The following is a 9,008-nucleotide window of genomic DNA, read 5'->3' on the forward strand; positions in this document are numbered from 1 at the left end:
TTCCTTCGCATCAAAACATGGGTTATATTCTCATTCTAATCAATTCGATTTCCACCAAAGGCTAAACAAGCCTTCATATTCAGCAACGTGAGTTCGATTCTCATATTTTCTAAATCATCAACCAAAAGCATACATAGAGATCAATATCTCTTGGAGAGCCAAAATTTTTATTGCTCAGTTAAGGACTAGTTTTTATCAACTCCGATGTGAAACAGGGTGCTGGAAAAGGCCAAAGGAAGTGTGGGAGGACAGGGTATGCATTTTTTGTTCTTCCAGAAAAGTGGAAACAGAAAAACATTTCATTTTAGAATGTGAGGCCTTCAAAGACAACAGGGCAAGTTATGCAGATACGCTGGCAGCTAGCTCTTGGGATAATCTATTTAACGAGGAGTTTGTCGAGAAGCTTCACAAGAAGCAATCTGTCCCATATGCTATCTTTAGCCTCGTGAAAGTTAAAATAATTTCTTTCTTTCTTTCTATATTTAGCGACCCTACTTTCCAAATCTAACCGAAGTTAACTCATAAATACATATTTATTCAAATTTTATTTAATATAAATTTATTTAAATGTGTGAATTCTTTTTTATTTATTCAAATTTTAATCAATATTTCACAAAATAAATATATGAGTTCATATAAATTTAATTTCCATTATTGCAGTGAAAATCCTACAGCATGACAAATATAACAGCGGAGCTGAATTTCACTAGCACTCAGAGCAATGTATTGATGGAGTTCTATATAAAGGTTTGACATATTGAAACAGGGGAAACGAACAGGAATCTCCACTGCATAAACGGACAGAGATTTGGAAACAGAATAAAAAATCACTGGTTGCAAGTTTAATCTTACACAACGTTAATCTTCCACAACCACAGCTTCGACTTAAAGAAGAAGTCTAACAGATACAAACAAAACCCTGAGCTCCATATAAGTTTTATTTTATTATGGCACTGACAGACCTGAAGTTCAATTGCACTCGGGGAAAATCCATTGAAGTTCAATAGACCTATATAGAGGTCTGTGGTAGTCAATTAGGAGAAACGGGGATTTCGGCTGCTGAATTTTGGAAAAGAGAATAGAACCAAAGAAAATCCACTCAAGTTCAATAGCTTTATATAGAGGTCTGTGCCATGTGGTAGTCAATTAGGAGAAACAGGGATTTCGGCTACTGAAATTTGGAAAAGAAAATAGAACCAAAGAACACTGGTTTCAGGTTAAGAAACCACCACTTCGACTGAAAAAACATTTTAACTCACCATAAAGAGAATTGAATAGAAATTGATCCAATTAACAACACGGATCATAAAAAATGTTAAACTATAATTTACTAATGAATCGTGCAGAGAATCGGCGTCAGTGATTTATCAAAGAAATAACCTATCGACGTTGAGGGAGTTACAAGATCATCATCAGATTCAATAATTCACTACGACAACCTAAACGACATCACATAACTTAAAGATCTCACGAGTGGCCAGACTAAGTGAATGCTAATTTTCCCGGGCTCTCTCATCGGGAACGTGGATACCTGGTATTTTTTTGGCTAAATTTAAATACCAGGGCATGATCAATCGGACTAGACCAGTGCGGATGCGTTCTTGAATTTCAAGACATCAAAAGCAACCACCCTTTATAACTTCTTGTTTGTCTAGAGAATCTGCAAATCTCTTTGGAGTCTAATGATTCAGACATGCTAAACAATAATTTACTAGAGAATCGCGCAGAGAAACGGAGTCAGTGATTTATCAAAGAAATAACTCTGGACGTTGGGGGAGTTGCAAGATCATCATCAGATTCAATAATTCACTACGACAGCCTAAACGAACTCACATAACTTACAGATCTCACGAGTGGCCAGACTAAGTGAATGCCAATTTTCCTGGGCTCTGTCATCGGGAACGTGGATACCTAGGTATTTTTTGGCTAAATTTAAATACCAGGGCATCATCAATCGGACTAGTGCGGATGCGTTCTTGAATTTCAAGACATCAAAACCAACCACCCTTTATAACTTCTTGTTTGTCTAGAGAAACTGCAAATATCTATGGAGTCTAATGATTCATAAAGAAACCGCAGAATAAACATTTGGAGTCTAATGATTCATAAAGAAACCACAGAATACACTTATTAATTGATTTCAGAAGCAATTCACATCCTTATACCAAATCTTTATCCCAATTCCTCTACATTAATTTAAACAGAAATTTAAACGCACTGTTGCTTTTTTCAAATTAAACAAAGTTTTTACATGTTCACTTAACTACAAATTTAAAAGACCTGCTTCATTTTTCAACAATAATTCCGAATCTCACAGGGAATTGATAATTGCAGTGAAATCAAGTATCAGAAAGGTACCTTAGATATTTCTCCAGGGCAGTGGTGCTCACTCATCCTGTGCACACGGACCTTATTCTTCAGAGCATCAGGGTCACTCGGCCCTTTGCACATGGACCTCTCCACGCTATATACTCAAAAACTCACTGAAAGCAATAAATGAACAAACAAAGCACCATAGCTCATAAATTCTGAAAATAATTAATGACCCATTGAGACAGATAGAAAATACAGTTCACAAACAAATCAAATGACAAAATACTACAAATATGCACAAACCCAGAGGTAGTACCTTGCAAATATGGCTCTGTAGCAGTTTTCACTCAGAGCTTTGCATCCAGTGCTCAGTCCTTGAAGCTGGAAGCAAACAATTAAAAACGAACCAACAAAGAATTATCAAATGCAGAAACATTTAGAAATAACAAATAAATTATTGAAACCAAAAACCAGAGAAATTAGAGATTCCCATTGTTGTTAATATGAAGAAACTAAACAGTATATCTCCCTCACCTCATCCATTCATTTTAAATGGAGATTGTGTTGGCCAATTTGTTTCACCCAAATACCTCTGTTTCAGAAATGCTTTCTTCTCTATTCTGCGCTGGCTCGCCCTAAGTGATTAATTTCACACGCAGACAACATATAAAAAAACAATAACAACAACACAGGCACCACAAACATACAAAAAAATTAACAACAGAGGCATCACAAACCTACAAAATAACTAGCATATCCAACGAAGAACTATACACGGAAAAAAAAGGGAACGCTCCACATATTCAATCATAACACACCACACAGAGGAGATCAAAGAAAAGCAGAGGAAGCAGAATAAACGTTAATTGCACTGGGTAGTAATAGATCAAAGAAAAGCAGAGGACGCAGAATAAACGTTAATTACATTGGATAGTAATATATATAGACAGCGTCATGCCATCTTTTCCCTCTTGATCTTATCTTTACACAACGGTCATGTTTTAAGAGTTCTTGACCATCAAGATTCTTTAAATTTGAGGTGCCAATTTAAAATGATTTTCTGAAAAAGCTAACCTGGTAAAGGGGGTTCTGGTCTTCCATTTGAACACGGTAGTGCTTTTTGTATTTACTTTTTTCAAAAATTTTCAAAACCTTCGATCAATCACCTCCAGGAAGGAAACCAGTCAGCATTGTATCCACTCCAAAATTTAAATAAGTTCATCAATATCATCTTGTCTTTACTCTCCATTTCCCAAATTCCTATCTTTGGCCTTTTAAACAAAAACATTCAAAAAACTAAAGATAAATAACCTACTCCTCATCTGAGGAGGCTATCTGAAATGTCGCCTTCTCTTCCGAGCTCAGCATCTTCCTGCGAGAATTTTGCGGCTTCACCCTTGGGCCTGGGAGCTCTCTTCCCTGCTAGAACATTTTCCACTTTATCTCCGACAAAGTCTGCTCAATTCGGCCCAAGGCAAGATTGTTCCTATAAGTTTGTGTCTGGATGGTCGCCAGTTCTTTCATAATTTCCCCTCTTCCTGGTTCCGGTTCCTTGTTTCTCTCTTGCCTGTTCAACACTTCCCCTTCCATATGTTCTTGATGCAAGGTCATGGCTCGAGCAACAATATATTTCATTATCCAGTACTGTTGCAGAGTCCTGTGATAGAGAGATTGCCGACCATTTGTTGTACCTGGGTCCTGTAACATTTCTTCCCACTCATGCCTAGAGAGATCTCTGCCTCTTATATTTTTTATCAGGTCGCGTTCCCAACCCCAAATTTGGTCCCAGACTTCCTGCGAATTTGCCTCCATGTAGGCGTCAATTAGTTTCTTCATCTGCTCATTGTTCGATTTCCTTCCTTTTTCTATCCTGTGCTACTTGTTCCTTCTTCTTGTTTTACATTTCTCTTGCTGCTCTTATCCTTAGAATGCTCTGACTGGGTTGCAGTTGCCCCCTTACCGTTTGTTAGACCTATCACATTATAAACACAGTTGTCAGTTTTAGCCTTTGGGATGATATTATTGAGTAGGGTAGTGCTACCACCCCTCAGCATGGTTCCTCTCGTGCTATGTCTTTCTCGTTTGTGCAGAGCTAGGGCCTCTCTATTTCTTTCAAGCTCTGAGCCTCCAACACTTAGAGTTGCACTATGAGAGTTAGCATACTTTTTCTGGGACGAGTGATCCGCCTTTCTTTCAAGGCCTCTCCTATCTCTCCTAGGCTTGCCTATCCCTATCCCCAGTTTGGATTCCTCTGGTCCAGAGTCACCCTCCCGATTTTCTTCAGTTTCTCTTTTCCCAATGAGATGCTTCTGGTTCTGCTCTCGTTTTTTCTGGGTTTTCCTTTCCCCCCTGACCAAGTGCACCTCAATAGGTGGAGGCTCAGGGTTTGAGATGCCCGGGACTTCAAATCTGTTACAGGGGACATGGGTGGATGGGTCCTTCATTTCCTTTCTTCTCTTCTCCTTACTTTTATACCCGCCCTTCCTAGCCATGGATTCCAGGGGTTCTTCCCCATCCCAAACTATCCTAACTCTGTAATTGAATATGAGATGATGAAGATCATCCCTATCTACCTTCATGCCTACTCTATACTTCATAATAGATCTTTTTTCCAAGGATGGGGAAGGAAATTTAACATACCCGTCAACCTAGTTGTGTTGTTCTATCTTCTGCAGCTGTTGTTTGCAGTCTATGCATTCTCGCTCGCCACCTTCCTTCTTTCGTGTCCACATGCAAAATGCATGGTTTCCCTCAGACTCTACTCTTTTAATATTCCCCTGTCTTAACGTTACCTCTAGCTGTCCCCATTTCCGTCCATCCTTGGCTCGCTTTCTGTCCCACTTTCCTTGGGATGCTGCCCAAATGTCTTGTCCTCCGTGCTTCATTAATGTTTTTCTTCTCCCAGCTGCTCTTGCCGTCCATTTGCTGACTCCGCATTGCCATCTGGCTTCCCCTTGCTGTCCCTTCTCGGTCTTGCTGTCCTGTTCTCCCTTCTCCCACCCCTTTCCATTTCTGCCCCCGCACTTCTCGGGTCAGTCCTTTCTCTTCCCTCTTCCGTCATCCAAGTCCTCTCTGTCCTTTCTTCCGTCCTTTGCTGTTCCGTGGGTGATCTGTGCTGACCTACCTGCACCTGCCCTGGTCCTTCTACCCTCCCATCAGCATCACCCAAATTCTCTAGATGTCGCCTATCTGCTTCGACTGCTTGTATCATTTGGTTCATTTCCTCATTCTGGCTAAGCTCTTCTTCTCTCGTGTCTAACTGTTGCTCTCTATTTCGACATCCCCAGTGCGCAAGGAGGTCCGTTGGGGCATTTCCTTTCCTTTTCACATGGGACGAGATGGTGTATGCCAACCACTGAAGTTGCCGCCCTCCAGCTTTTGCTTAGTTTTTCAAGTGGTGTTCCCTATTGTAGTTGTTTTATGGTTTCTATGACCAGCATGGAATCACCTTCTATCTGGAGCCTATGGTACCCTTCTCGTATCGCTATCTCCAGTCCCCTGTTTAGTGCATGGTATTCTGCTTCATTGTTTGTGGCAATGCCGCAGTCCATTGCATATGCCCATTTGATCTTTCCTTCCTCATCTCTGAATATCCCTCCAATACCCGCCTCCCCTGGGTTGCCTTTGGCTGCCCCATCAAAGTTTAGTTTTATGAATCCTTGTGGAGGGTTCCTGTATCTTTCTTCGGCTCTTGCCTTGCTTGCATCATGTTCCTTCCCTATGCTACTTGAGTTTTTTGCTTTGATTTCCAGTCGGTTCATGATGCTGGTTTTCGTTCCTTCCGTCTTCCAGTCTTCCTCTTTCCAGTTTCCCAGGATGATTATTTCTCTTATGTTTTTCATGATTTGGTTCCAGATCTCCCCTTTGTCTTTTTTTTTCTTCTCTGAATATTACCCTGTTTCGTGCTTTCCAAAGGTTCCACAGGAGAAACCCGATTGACAGGTTCCAAGCATGGTTTAAGATTGTGTTGCGGTACGGCTTGCTGCTCCACTGCTCTATTGTTATTTTGATGCTCCCTAAATTTCTTTCTGTAATCTCAAAAAGTTGTTGGTGATTTTGTCACAGGTTATTACTTACACTGCAGGAATTTACGACGTGCTCCATGGTTTCTTCTTGATTTTGGCATAATTCACATCGTGAAGGCTCATGCGCCTTTCCTTCTTAATTGATCCCAAGTCAAGGCTTGCCCATGTAGCACTGTCCAGGTAAAAAACACCACTTTTGGCCAGGTTTTTAACTGCCAAATTCTTTTCCATTTTTTTATGTCTACATTTCCAGCTCCTCCTGTTTTCATATGATAGCCTTCTGAGATTGTGAACATGCCTTTTATGTGTTTGCCCCATCTTATTATATCTGGTCCTTCTTTAATTGCTATTTTCCTGGTTGCCAATTCTTTTTGATAGGTTGTCCATTGATCAGTTTCTGGGGCTTTGGGACAGTCACTCTTCATCTTCCATTTTCTCCAATAACTGTTTTGTTCAACTACCCAATAGTTTCTTACTGCGTCTTCCACTATTTGGGTTGTGTACTGTTGGGTTTCGTGTAGATGGGGTTCTTGAATTAGGGTTCCTCTTTGTTGCCACGCTTCCTGCCAAAAATCTGCTTTGTCTCCCTCCCGAATTTCCCAGAAGCTGTTGTCTCTTATCAGGGCTCTGTTCATACTTGCCAAGTTCCAAATCACTGAGCCTTTCCTTTCTGACAAGGTTCAAAGTTTACCTTCCAGAGTCCTTGCTATCTTATATTTCTATTCCCACAACATTTTCCATAGGTCATTCCCTCCTTGAATCCATCTCCACCATAATTTTTCCCCCATGACTTGGTTTAAAACATAAGGCTCTCTTAGTCCTAGACCTCCCTCTGAGACAAACCTGCTTAACCATGTCCATGAAAGTAGAGCCCATATTTTTTATTTGTTTGCCCCTTGCCACAGAATGTTTTTGAAGATTTGCACCATTTTCTGGCATATGGTCTTAGGGATGCTTGACTGGCCATCTGATAGACTGGCATAGCTTGAAGGACTAATTTCAGGAGTATGAGGCGGCTCGGTGTATTAAGCGTTTTGAACGTCCAATTGTCCATTATTTTTTGAATTTTCCATATCAAACCTTGCCAATTTGCTACTCTATATTGTTGATCACTCAGTTGTACTCTTAAGTATTTTGTTGGAAACTGCCCAATTTTGAACCCCATTGTTCTTGCCAGGAAGGCTTGGCTCACTCTTGGCATGTTGAAGAAGAAGATTTCAGTTTTTTCTTTATTCACCTATGTTCTTGAAGCTTTTGTAAATTCTCATACGATCTCCCCTCGCTTTTTGGCTTCCTTGATGTTTGCTTGGCTATACATCATTACATCATCCACAATTTGCTGATGTGTAATAGTTAAGTCATCCCCCCATAATCTTAGCCCTTTGAACTCTCCTCTGCTTACTCTGGCATTGATTAAATGACCTAATCCGTCTGCTGCTAAAATGAATAGGAACGGTGAGAGAGGGTTTCCCTGTCTTAGGCCGCGGGATGGATTAAAGGTGTTAATAGGGGTCCCGTTAAGCATGATTGACATACTTGGTGTGGATATCATGGACATTATCCATGCTATCCATCTATCGTCAAATCCGTAGGCTTGTAGGATTTCTTGTAGATATTGCCAGCTGAGTTTATCATAGGCTTTTGCTAAGTCAAGTTTAACCATCGTTCCTTTATTTCCCGTCTTCTTTAGGGAGTGGATCAACTCTTGCGCAACTACAATCCCATCCACAATCTGTCTCCCTTTCACAAACCCTGTTTGTTCTTTTGCTATCAATTCTGGGAGTAGAGGTTGTAATCTTTTTACCATTATGGTGGCTAGAATTTTATAGATTACATTGCAAAGAGCTATTGGTTTGAAGCTATGGGGTTCTTCAGCCTGATCTACTTTTGGTATTAATGCTAGAAAGGTATCATTCCATGCAGGGTGCATTCTTTTATGGCTTCTTGATTCTTCTATTGCATTAACAATATCTTTTCTCATGAAACTCCAAGTTGCTTGAAATAATTCTGCTGTAAAACCATCCTGGCCAGGGGCTTTGCTTTTAGCCATTGACTTGACTACTTCCTCGACCTCATTGTCGGTAATTACCCTTAGAAGAGCCCAGTTTTGATCCATGTTTACCTTTTTTGGGATGTATTGTCTTATCTTTGCTATCTCCTCATCTCTATTACTTTGCGGCTCTGTCAGTATGCCCTTGAAATGTTGGATTAGGAGATTTTCCATTTCCTCTTTCTGGATTACCTTGTTACCTTGTTTATTTTTTAGGGAGAAAATTTGGTTCTGCTGCCTGTATTGCAACATCGCTCGATGGAAGAATTTTGTATTCCGTTCTCCCTCTTTTAACCACTGAACTCTTGACTTTTGTCGCCATAGGATTTCCTCCTGCTTTCTTCTTTCCTCCAGTCTAATTAGCACCTCTCCTTCTTCCTGCGCAAGCTCCTCTGTTCTTCCTTCTTCTATTATTTTTTGTTGTATCCTTTTCATTGCTATTTGGAGTTGTTCCTTGTCTTTATGGATGTTGCCGAATTCTTCTTTGTTCCAAGTCTTAAGTTTGCTTTTCAGCTCCTTGAGTCTCAATTGGAGTGTGTGCATCTTATTCTTACCTTGAATTTCTACTTCACTGTTCTACCACCAGGTTTCCATCTTTTCTATGAGTGTTGGATCTCTTA

At 40.3% G+C, this 9,008-nt stretch overlaps 1 long non-coding RNA gene across 1 annotated transcript; it reads right to left on the reverse strand.

Annotated features, from left to right (window-relative positions):
* Positions 1-2,356: 2,356 nt before the first annotated feature.
* On the reverse strand, positions 2,357-3,199 carry LOC149201650 (uncharacterized). The gene is made up of 3 exons (XR_016253462.1): positions 2,848-3,199; positions 2,630-2,694; positions 2,357-2,483 (listed from the first exon to the last, which is right to left on the reverse strand). It is a non-coding gene; the product is annotated as an uncharacterized LOC149201650 (long non-coding RNA).
* Positions 3,200-9,008: the final 5,809 nt, after the last annotated feature.

Source organism: Pinus tabuliformis, chromosome 2_1, assembly GCF_031772625.1.
Source record: "Pinus tabuliformis cultivar Carrire ecotype Pingquan chromosome 2_1, CPIR1, whole genome shotgun sequence".
NCBI lineage: Eukaryota > Viridiplantae > Streptophyta > Pinopsida > Pinales > Pinaceae > Pinus > Pinus tabuliformis.